Source organism: Amaranthus tricolor, chromosome 6, assembly GCF_026212465.1.
Source record: "Amaranthus tricolor cultivar Red isolate AtriRed21 chromosome 6, ASM2621246v1, whole genome shotgun sequence".
In the NCBI taxonomy this organism is placed as follows: Eukaryota; Viridiplantae; Streptophyta; class Magnoliopsida; order Caryophyllales; family Amaranthaceae; genus Amaranthus; species Amaranthus tricolor.
The window spans coordinates 18,329,141-18,342,326 of NC_080052.1; positions in this window are offsets into that span (position 1 = coordinate 18,329,141).

Consider the following 13,186-nt stretch of genomic DNA (forward strand, 5'->3'; position numbering starts at 1 on the left):
ATATATATATATATATATATATATATATATATATTTTTAATTTCGTTTTTATTACCCACCCAATAATACCCCATTTTGTTGGCATCACATTATGCTTGATTCCAAAATATGAAAATATGGTATGGGCATTTGCATTAATTTATTTAATGGTCATTGAAATTTTTTAAAATTATTGACATCATTGTTTGTTTTTTTTTTTGGATTCGCTATTGGTTTTCAGAGAAAGAAAAGGAAAAGGAAGGAGAAAAAAACATAAACAACATATATATGCCAAAAATAATTACTAACATAAATCATAATATTGAAAATAATACAAAAAATATTTTAATGATTGTTTTTTTTTTTTTTTTACTTTACCAAACATATAGTTTTTCATTATATTTTTTGATCATTATTAGTAAAACTTCATGAGATGTTTGATAAAGTAAGGTTGCTGGTGTTAATATTGGTATTAGAATAGAGAAAAGAAAAATATAATCATATCATGCAATTTAATAAATAGTACATTGACAAAATTTAAAATGTCATATCACAAAGCCTCTTCAAATGGATCAACTTATTGGTTGATATTGTATTACGTGACAAATAAAATTTATTAACGAGCAAATTCTAACGAATTTTCCATTTTAAAAAAAGAATGAATTGTATGATCTTCCTTTGATTGAGATATATAAGATAGTTTAATCGTTTAAAATTATCTTCGACCAAAAACTTTCTATCTTTAAAAACTAAATAATTTAAATATTTTAAAAAATAACTAGCCATAAATTTTTGTTGTATAGAGTAATCTAAATAAGGTAAAAAAATGATATGGAATAATTACATCTACTAAAATTTACCTTATCAAGTAATAAATTGGTTTATTTAATTTGAAATGTAAAAGATATCTTTATGTTGTTATTTAAAACGTATAATGGTTATCAGAAATAAAAAATTAATTAAATCAAATAAATTAATAAAATGAATAATTAATTGGAAATATCCCAAAATTGCAAAGTTATTAAAAAAAGAATGAATTTTTTCACTGGTCGCGACTTTCATGTTGGTTTTTACAGCATTCGTTTTATTCGGTTTTATTAACCTACGGTTAATATGGATATATTAATTGAATATATTGGGATGTATTGATTTATGATCGACATTGATTCGTGAATCAATGTTGACATATTACTTCATGAATAGTTGTATGCTCTTCTATAAATATAGAAGGCATGCGTAAGTTATTTCTGACATGAGATATACATGGAATATACATGCATTTTCTGAATTCTTTTCCTCTCTAGCACTTCTTATAGAGAACTTGCAATCCTCAATTGTAAATTTCCGTTTCTTCTTCCATTTAAGTTTTCTCATGTTGTTTTAATTTCCTTGTGCTAGAAATTTAGTGAAATTCTTTGTATCTCAAAATATATTTCCGGTATACATTCCCAAGCATCGTAATAGGGATGAAATGATGTTTTAGGAAGAGAGTCTCGCCTAGATTTTATATCAAGTCACATACAAAATCTTCTTGTTACTATGTTCGATATATGGTGATCCCCGATAATGAAGTACACATTTGGTGTATGTTAAGCAAAGGTTTAAATTTGTCATATGTTTTTGTAATCTACTAAGTTTATGTAACTTTATTTTATAAGTTTGATTAATACTTTAAAGTCACAAATTACAACACTTTATAGATAAGTTGCTGAAGTAATTCCATTATATTAAAAGATTATTTCACATAATTTTTAATTTTGAAAATATTTAAAGCTAAAACTACCATTTCTCAAGTAAAAATTGAACATATTGGAGTTTATATTTGGTTGGTCGTTAGTTAAAAATAAGAACAAAAAAACTAAATGAAGTATATTAATGAGAGATTACGTTACAAATTTATATATTAATTAGTAACAAAATAAACTCGACAACTATAAAAGAAAAAAATCTCAACAAATTAAGAGAAAAAAAAAGAGAAAGTACAATTTCAAATCATAACCTGATTATAAATCTCATTATTTATTCAAAATACTCTCAGTACCTCTCTCAATTAGCATTCTAATTTTCTAATTTAGTTCGTTCTTTGTATTATGCATTATTTTTCGGTTTTTTTTAATGCTCTAACACTCTTTATAATTTCATCCACAAAATTATTCTCTTTTTTAAATACTTATTTCTATTATCAATTTGTTTTTATCATAGTGTTAATTAAAAAGAAGATGAATGAATGCGCTAATTCAATGATAATTAAGTATCAAAAATATAATTGAACAACATTAACAAAAATACAAATCCAATAACTACGGAAACCATGTGAGGTGAGCCACTCCACCCTAACCTGCTTAACTATGAATGTAAAAATTGTCGGCAGTTTTTGCAACCAATAATCTCACCTTCACATAACTGCACATTAGCTAAGCTTTCATTCTGTCGGTGTTTATGATTTTTATTCTACGTTTAGGTGTGTGAGAAGGCACGAGGGAAAACATATATATTTACATAATTTTGACTTTTAAAATGATCTTTTTTAATTTTTAATAGTTCACGGGAAACATAAAATTATAAGTAAAAGTTTATTATCAATAAGTTCTAATAGTCCGTTTTGGTGATTTGTATTAAATAATGCGAATATTAATGGAAAGTTATTGTATTTTTTATAAGAATTTCTCTTAACAAATTTAATGGTCATGTTTATTCTCCTTCAACAATCTCATTTTCTTCATAAAATTCATTCCAATCCATTATCATTTGAACATGTGGTATTAGGTGGCAATAAAAAATAGTAAAAAGAAACTTTTTTATGAGTAATTTTTCATTAACATGAGTATGACATGATACATATCAAGAAAATTTACACTACAAAACATTCACATTACTATCAATTAGTACAAAATCAAACAGGCCATAAGGGTAATAAAATGAGCGACTGGATGCAGTATGCTCTTTTCCATTTTCATACCCATCTAAAATTTTTATATCCACCAAAAAATTTTCCAACTATCCACCACCTAAAGGGTAAAATTTTTATACCTGCGTCTACCTACGGTATGCATTGAAAGTTTAAACTCATCCACACTCACTATAGCCAAGCTTTATTACTCATTATAGGTATACTCGCCTTATACCGGTCTCACATTCAATTCAACAATGCGTTATATGTTTATAAAATTGCAATTATTTATGAATTTAATTGTATATCTAATATTATTCAAATCATGAATTATAATAAAATAAAATTAATATCTTTTAGTTTTTGTCATTAGGTTTTGATAAAAGTATACAAAATTGTTATGAAGTAGTAAGATGTAGATATGGAGTGAGTCAAGTAGGTATGCAGTGGGGTGGGTGGATATGTGGCCGGTAAGTCCTAATACTAACCGCTTATTTTATCCATCACGGGTAGGGCTTTTCACACTCATATTTATCTATTATCCACAAAATTCATAAACATACTGATCCCAATTAAAATAAATACGGTTTGAATCCCGTAGAATTTAACCCACCTATCATTCATATCATTGACATTAAGAATTTTGTTGAAAATCAAAACAAGAACACAAAAAATGGAAGGTCGTTGATGTCTAATATGATAAACTAGTAGAATTTGAACATTTGTTAGGTGTAGAGTTGTTTGGGTATTCAGATGGATTTTAGGTATAATATATTGGGTAAATTGTGGAAAATATAAGCCTATTTAAGGTCTTTTCAAAATCTTCTTATGGCTACAATCATTAACACATGTTAAAATAATAATATGTATAACATTTATATATGAGAAATGTGTTTAGAGCTGTGTTTAGCATGTGTTTGATATTGACATGAACTTGTTGTTGCATTAAGAAAGTTATTTCCCAACTATCCCAAGTGTAAATAGACAGGACTTTCTCAAGGTTAACACACCCACCAAAAGCAATGTACACTTACTACTTGAGGTGTGGAAAAATACCACTCTTGCACATTAAATAGAAAAAGAGATGAGAAATTGAGAATTGTCTGTCTCCAAAAGGATGAAACATCCACTATATATAGACACTTCCTAACGGTCATATTTTAACCTTATTAACCTTAGTCAAATAGTATAAATATGATTTAATAATATTAAATCACCTAATGAATGATAATATAGTTGTTGGAAGCATTAGTATGGAATTAATTGATTAATAGCAAACCAATAAAGTTTCAACGGTAACCACATGAGTTCCTAACCTTTAGAGGTCAATTTATCCAACATGAATTAGTTTTAATTCTTAGGTATAATATGTTAATTTTGGTTAATTGGGTTAATTTTCAACTGCTGTAGATGGTTAGATAAGTGGGTGAGTTGTCATATGGAGTAGATAAACTTTCTTAGAAAGAGCAATACTTAAACCATATTTATCTTTTCCTTTTTTAAACATGTACTCCCTATGTGCCATTAGATTTGAAGTACTAGGAAATTGTGTTTTTTAAGAAATTAGCAATAAATGAAAAGAGAGAATAAATTGTGTGGATGAAAATAAAAAAGAGTTAAAATGTATGGATGAGACCAAAAAAATGAGATGGTCCATTGTACAAAAATAAAAATAATGCAAAATTAGTCGAAAAGACCAAAATGACAATTGGTGCAAAATGAGCGGGGCGGAGAGAGTGTTATAGTCTAAACATATTTATAGTTCTAAAAACGAACTAAAACATTACAAAAAAAAATACACCAAATGGCTACGAGTGCATTCTTTCTCCATCCTGTCACGATCACCCATATGGTCAGCCAAACTAACTATATTCTCGTACAACCTCTTCATACCATACATTTTTAGGTCCTCAAGTAAATCAACACTGGTGCGAGTATGTGGGGCATATCCTTCCTGCTGAACAGCAGGTATGAAATTAACACATATTTCTACTGTTTTTCTGATAAAATGACTTATAATCAGTACCACAATAAGGACATGAATTTTTGTCGTGTGTACTCCAATCTAATAACATCGAAATATGCAGAAAAGTCGCTGATTGTCCACATTAAAGGAGCTGTCAGTAGGGGTGTTCAAAACCGGATACCGGGTCGACCCGGTTCCGAAAAACCGGGTACCCGATTTTCCGGATACTTAAAATTCTGTTCCGGATCCGATCCGGTTTAACCGGGTACCCCGAATTCGGGTACCTGGTTTAAACCGGATCGGATACCGGATACCCGGTTTTGTTAAAAACTTTAATTTTTTTTTTTCCTTATTTCTTTTAACATTTTTTTTATATAATTCAAATACTAAATGGGGTTTTTGCATAATTGAATTACCCAATTGCAATTATTAGCAGATAATTAATTAATTTGAATTGATTCAAGTCATTATCATCAGAAAGTTTCAAGTCAACCTTGAAGATTGATTCAAGCAAAAGATAAACAAGAGGCTTTACTAAAATTAATCACTATAAGTACTATAACAATTAAAGGCTAATCAAGAACAAAATCAAAGAAAATAACAACTTTAATCGATAATTTCATAAATTCCCAACAAAATTAAAACTTTTTTGTTCTAATTAGTGTTAAAATCAATAACAAGTAAGTTTGAATTAAATCAAAGCTTTTGATATTCTATTTACATGAATTAATCATTAAAACAAGTGTAATCAAGAACAAAATCAAAGAAAACTTTAATCATCAATTTCATAAATTCATCACAAAATCAAAACTTTTTGTTGTAATTAGTATCATAATCAATTAGCAAAGTAGGTAAAGATCTACAAACAAAATTGTACAATAATCCACTACCCAATATCGCCAAGTATTGTACAACAATGACACACCATTTGATTTTTCATTCTACCATATTTTAACTGAAGATTACCAGCTAAACCTCTGCGAAAATGGCGAAAACCGCGAACTAAATAAATCTCTGTGACAAAATCGAAAATGGAAAAAAAACATTAAATAAGTACCAAAAAATAAAATTAGGTTTGTTTCGAATTAAGAAGATCTGGGGAAGAAGAAGAAGAAGAAGAATGGTGATGAACTAAAAGAATGGTGATGAACTGAAAGAAACTTACCCAATTGAAAACGGTGAAGAAGAAGAATGGCAGTGGTATAGATTCTTGTCGATGTCTTATCGTGAATGGTGAAGAAGAAGCAAGATGACGGGAGCAAGATTGAAGAAGATGGGAGTCTGCTTGAAGAAGAAGATTCAAGAAGCAAGATGAGTAGAAATGCAGATGACGGCTAGCAACAGTAGCAAGAAGACAGTGATTTCCAAAGGCCCAAGTTAGATTTAGCCAATTTAGGGTTTTCAAACTTTTCAAAATAAATTTATAAAAAATAAAAAAAAAAAACCCGGATACCGGGTACCCGGTTTCCAAAATTCGCGATCCGTATCCGACCCGAATACCCGGTTTTAAAACCGGGTACCTGACCCGAATTATCCGAATTTGGTAAACCGGGTAATTTACCCGGTTTTAAAAATCGGATACCGGGTATTTCGGATCGGGTTTTCCAAACCGGATATTTTTGAACACCCCTAGCTGTCAGACAAAAGTTACTCCTTGTGGACACATCATAAGTAACTATTCCATCCCTCCAAAGCATGTTAAGCTCTTCAATCAAGGGTTGCAGGTAAATGTCGATGTTTTACTTTGGATTTTTAGGGCTAGGAGCAATCACTATTAGGAACATGTGAGGTGTTTGCATGCACATCCATGGAGCGAGGTTGTAAGGTGTCAGAATCATAGGCCATGAAGAGTATTGTCGTCCTGAGTTTCCAAATGGGTTGAAGTCGTCCATACACAGACCGAGCCTTACATTTCTCCTCTCAGCGTCAAATTTTGGATGTTTGGCATTAAAAGTAATCCACGCATCCGAGTCTGATGGATGTTGCCATCTCCCCCTCTTCTTTGTAGTGCTCACCGATCTCATTTCATCAGCAATAACCTATGAGGCGTACAATCTTTGTAACATTAGAACTATGGAAGGTAAAAAAAATACTTCCAAGAGATACATCGATTCCCTTCATCATTCTTAACAAACTTGTTGCCCCACATACCCTGCTTCGTTTTAAATCCATAGTACGACCCAATAGATCATGCAACCTTTAAAACAACAATCAATCCTTTCCACTGGTAATCCAAGAGCCGCTATCTGCTTCTTTATGTCGTAAAACTCAGTTGTCATCAATTTTTGTTGTGATCTAGCCTCCCACAGAATAGCACAAAAGTCATCGTACAATCTTTCCGGACAATGATGATCAGTCTTCAAGTTTGTCATTCTCCAAATCATTAACATTTGAGAATAGGTTTCACACCCGGGATAAAGTGGATTGTTGGTGGCCCTTAAGATTTCAAAAAATGTTTTGCCTGAGGGTTCGAATCTTCAGGTAAATCTACACGTGAATGTTCCTCAAATGGTGAATCATTTTGAGGGATATCATGTTGAGGGAAAAAGTTGTGGTACGCTTTTGGGAATGCACTTGCAGCAGCATCGTGCACCTTACGCTGTATGGATATTCCTCAAGGTTTCTTATAGGGTAAATAATATACTCTTCCTCACAGACAAATGCATTACTGCAACCCTCTCCAACGAGTATATAACAATGGTACCTCCAGTCATAATAATCTCCAACTTTTGCAAAAGATGATCTTTCACTTCATTTGGTTTTTAACAATTAAAGTTTTTATATTTAACACAAGTAGATATAATTTCAACACTTGGACCTTTGCTAATAGCGAATTTCAAAAAAAAATCTTCTACCCCTCGCAAGAATTTTATATTATATGCCCCATCATCAAATTGTCTTTTATACATCCAACTTCTATTGTATAAAAAATATTCATCATCATCCGCCATTATTGCAAATAACCAATGATAATCAATAAATATTATTTAAGAATTCAAACAATATCTACACATTTATGTATTTAAGTAGGAAAAAAATTAAATTTAAACAATAATAAACATAAAAAATTAAAGTAATTAAGTAGAAAAAATTACACCTAGAATTTTCCCGAATATTTTTCTTCATATCAACAAAAACAGTAGTTTTTTGTGGAGAAAAATAAGGGTAAACCCAAACTATACCGATTAACTAACAGCTTACTTCAAATGCAAAACCAAAAGAATTTCATCGCAATATATAGACTAAAGTTCTTTCCTTCTGCGGTTTTGGATCCTCATAGAATATTAATGGCGACAGGATGGAGACAGGAAATGTACGTAGCCAATCTTGGGGACGAAATGGAGACAGGATGGCTACGGGCTATCCTGCTGCCACACTTGGCGACGGGTCTTTCTTGTCGCCATCCCCTAGCCAAGAACGGCGACAGAATATCTCCATCGTATTTTTTTAAGTGAACATGACAAAAAGTTAAGAGTTGAATATCATAATGGCTAATCTCACAATCTGACAAAGCATATCCAAGAGTCTTTCTAATGAAAAATTATAAACAAATTTAATTAGATTTACAATATATTTGGATAGAGAGAAATAAAGAGAATGAAACGAGAAACAATTAGAAGGATGGAGAATCTATTATTTAAATAACAAAATGAGAAGGGAGGGATTTAGGGGGAAAACATGCCTAGATTTTAGTCAGAAAATAATTTTTCTAAAGTGGAATGATTTAAAGGGAAAACACACATTTTTCTTTCTTTTCCATTAGTTCCCTTCCCTTTTAAACAAACAATATGCGCTTTTTCTCCTTACTTCTCCTTTTCCTTAACTTTCCTTCCCTTTATCTCTTAATTTGCCATCTAAACATAGTATTATAGACGAATTTTATTTGATTTGATGGATTCATTAATTGCTATTAGAGCCATTTGAAAAGACTATTCATCTGAAAAGACAAACTCAGCTATAATCGACGACAAATCGAAATCAACGCCATGCACTTTATTAATAGATTATTACAATAAGAATCGAACCTTGTATTAGTTGAGGAATAATTTTGTCTTTTTACAGAAGGCGATGAGTTCGTTTCTATCACTGGGCCCTTGTCTTATCTCTAACATGCCCTAAAATAAAAACAAAATAAAATTCATTACTACAATCTACAAATATGCAAAAAGAAACCATAAAAAAAAAAAGGCCAAATAAACCATTACAGAAGTGGTCTTCACGTCACTGGTTTCTTTGTGAATGATGTGAGATCTAATTCTCTTGAAATGTGGAATATTTTAATTGGTAAGAGAAAGTAGTTAAAACTTAAAAGTGAGAAGTAAAAGTAATCAATGATGATAGAAGTTGGTTTTTTTCCATAGATAAGAACCACTTTCCCTTAAAAGATAGATTTTTTTAATTCGATAAAGGAGAAAATGCACTTAAGAGAACGTACATGTGCTTTTCATTAAAAATAGAGGTGTTAAAAAAAAATTCGATAATCCGATATTTACCCGACTTTATAACTGAATCCGACTTGACTCAAGTTCAAAATAAATTAAAAATTATGTAAAAATTAATGTGAACACAAGACTCGATTTTAAACCTATCCGAAACTCATGACCCAAAAACAACCCAATAAAACCTTTTAGTTATAAAAAATATGTTAGTTTCAAATTATTCACCAACTAGTTTGAATTCCGTGATAAGTACATATTAATTATTATAAATATTTACCAATAAGCATATATATATATATATATATATATATATATATATATATATATATATATATATATATATATATATATATATATATATATATATATATATATATATATATATATATATATATATACATATATATATATATATATACATATATATATATACATATATATATATATATATATATATATATATATATATATATATATATATATACATATATATATATATACATATATATATATATATACATATATATATATATATATACATATATATATATATATATATACATATATATATATATATATACATATATATATATATATACATATATATATATATATACATATATATATATATATATACATATATATATATATATATACATATATATATATATATATATATAATCTACATATATATATATATATATATATATATATATATATATATATATATACATATAATCTATATATATATATATATATATATATATATATATATATATATATATATATATATATATATATATATATATATATATATATATATATATATATATATAACAACACATTTCTGGTTTATTTTCCTATCTATCATAGTATTACCACACATCCACCTCAGCATACGCATTTCTGTTACTTTCATCCTCTATTCGAAAACCTTCTTTACGGGCCAACATTCTGTCCCATATAACAACGCCAGCCTAATTGCAACACAGTAAAATTTACCTTTTAATCTCCTCGGGAACTTTTTATCACACAGCACCCTGGTTGCTGCTCGCCATTTAAGCCAGCCCGCTTGTATACCATTAGTAACGTCTCCATTTATCCCCCCATTACTCTGAATCACTGATCCCAAATATTTAAACTTGGACGTACATGCAATAACTTCTCCCCCTATGTTCACCTTTGGCTCCCCTATCGATTCTATCCGGCTGAAATTGCATCGCAAATATTCTATCTTCGTACGACTTATGCGCAACTGCTTACCGTTCAAGGCTTCCCTCCACTCTTCCAACTGTTAGCCTTCTCCTTGGTTTCTGCGACCAAAATTATATCGTCGGCGAATAGCATACACTATGGTACGATTTCCCAGATGGATTTTGAGATTTCTTCCATAATGACTGTAAAAATGAAAGGATTTAGTGCTGATCCCTTATGTAGTCCCACTTTAATTGAGAAAGACTCTGTCATACCCATTGGTATATGTATGTTATTCGATACTCTGTCATACATGTCCTATATTACCTCAATATACCTTCATGAAATGCCTCAATCATATATCTTAAACAAAACATAATATAATTTATTATCAGTTTTCAATTAATTGGTAAAATATTCTTATTGTGATATTCCCCGTTCCATGGGTTTAATTTCCCCTTGGGATTGTTCAGTAAGTGTAATTGGAATATGTAACAATTAAAAAATTGTTAATTGAGAATTGGATATATAGTCTCCTCTCCATTTTAGCTAAAACGAGATAGTTAATAAGAATTAAGTTGGGTTCCATTTAGAAAAAATTACTTGATGTCAACTGAGATAAGTTCTTACTGAGACGAAACATGACTCTCCATATTATTTGACATTTATAGAGTTGTTCATTCGGAACACCAAGTCAATTTCAGATTAAATATTTTGAATCGGTTCAAAGTTAAATCTTGCACCCTTATTGATTTTTATATTTTACGTAATTGAAAATTCATTTTGAAGTCGGGTCAAAATCGAATCCAGTTACAAGGTCAGATAAATATTAAATAATTGAATTTATTTCGAACACCTCTAACCTTGTTTATCTCTATTTCCTAATATATTTCCTAAAAAATACAGGTTAATAGAATTTCTCTACGGTTACGATAGCCCCCCATATATTAGTTATTTTATTTATTAATATAATTTTATTTTTATTTATTTTGTTTTATTTTAATAATTATTTTTATCAAATTAAATTTATATTTACCAAAATTTTTTAGTCTACGTTGAACAAAATCTTAATTAATTAATAATAACTTATAGATATATTTAATTTGAGGATAATAATATTCGTTGTTACTCACAGTAAACAAGTACTCCCCTATAAATATCTTTGCTAAAATGTGTAATTTAGAATAAATACCCTCTGTTGTTCGCTGTTATGCAATTTTATTTTTTTTTCATTTTAACTTATTACTTCTCCTAATTTGTCCCTATTTTTTAAGATCTTTCATGAAAAATTACAAGAGAGTAGAATTTCTCTAGGGCTACGATAGCCCTACCATATATTATATATTTTATTTTTCTATATAATTTCATTTTTATTTGTTAAATTTTTTTATTAGAAGTAATTATTTTCATCTAAATAATTTTATCTTTAAAAAATTTAATAAGTAGATTATGTTGAACAAAATCTTAATTTGAGAATAACAAAATTAGAAAATTAGTTATAATTATCTGATTTTCATAATATTGCACTTATTTTTTCTCAAATTTTACATGTAGGTTGTGACTGTATTATTGTAGGGGAGAATGTAAATTTTGTTAGGAGAAATATTAGAAAATAAGTACAATTAGAAAAGAAATTAGAAAATAGTGATAAATTAGGAGGAATAACATGTCAAAAATGGAAAAAAAATTGCATTCACTCTTGTATATTGTTACTAACAACGTATTGGGAAAAATATTTCATTACTATTTTTTTTTTAATTATACAATTTAAAAAAATATATATAAGGAATACTTGTTCGCTTTGCTTGACTTTTTATCTAAATTTTCTTGTTCAATGTTACTAACAACATATAGATGCCTAACCTCAATTCTGGAAATTATACGCTTATTTTGGGAATTAAAATTTTCTCAAAGTTAGTATAGGAATTTTAAAAAAAGTATTTATTTCAAATTTTTTGTACCTAGTAAGCCCAATTCCAAGTGTATTGTGACTTTTAACTTAGAGGAACTTTACTAAGGTTTGCTTATGACGTGGGGCCTTAATTAATATTATTGTGTAACAAGAGTAAATGAAGTCACTCAATACAAAGATGATTGATTGCAATAAGTGTTGTTCATTCTCAATAAATGTAACTCGAAGAAGAATATATTCAATAGTGAGTTTAGTAAGAATTTTGATTTCTCGGAAAAGGTGAATAGGAGGATGTTTATATCTCATCATTGACTTGGAGCCCAGGAATTCTATTGGTGGTAAGAAATGTCTCATTTAACCTTTGGAATTACCGTTGTTAATTCCTATACGATTTTCATTAGCTTTTCGTGTAGAATCAACTACACTCTTGTACGTGGCAGCCTCTAGTTGGTTGTGTAAATGAGCATTAAATACAAAGAATGGTTTATACTTGTTTTGGGGAAGCTTCCACGTTTTGTTTGTAAAATATTCTTCAGTCTTGTCATTTAAGTGGATGAGGTGTCATAACAGTATTCTTCTTTTACGACTTTTCATTTAATTTTCTGTCATTTGTGAGATACTCCCTCCAATTCACTACTAATGTCCCATTTGCTTTTTGGATACTATTCATCTCTTACTCTTAATTTGTATTTTATTATTAATCTATAAGTTAAAACATAGTCAAGTGAGATCTTGTTTGATTCGTCTCAATTCAAGGATTATTTATATCAATTTTCCATAATTATTAATTATAAACAATTAGTGAT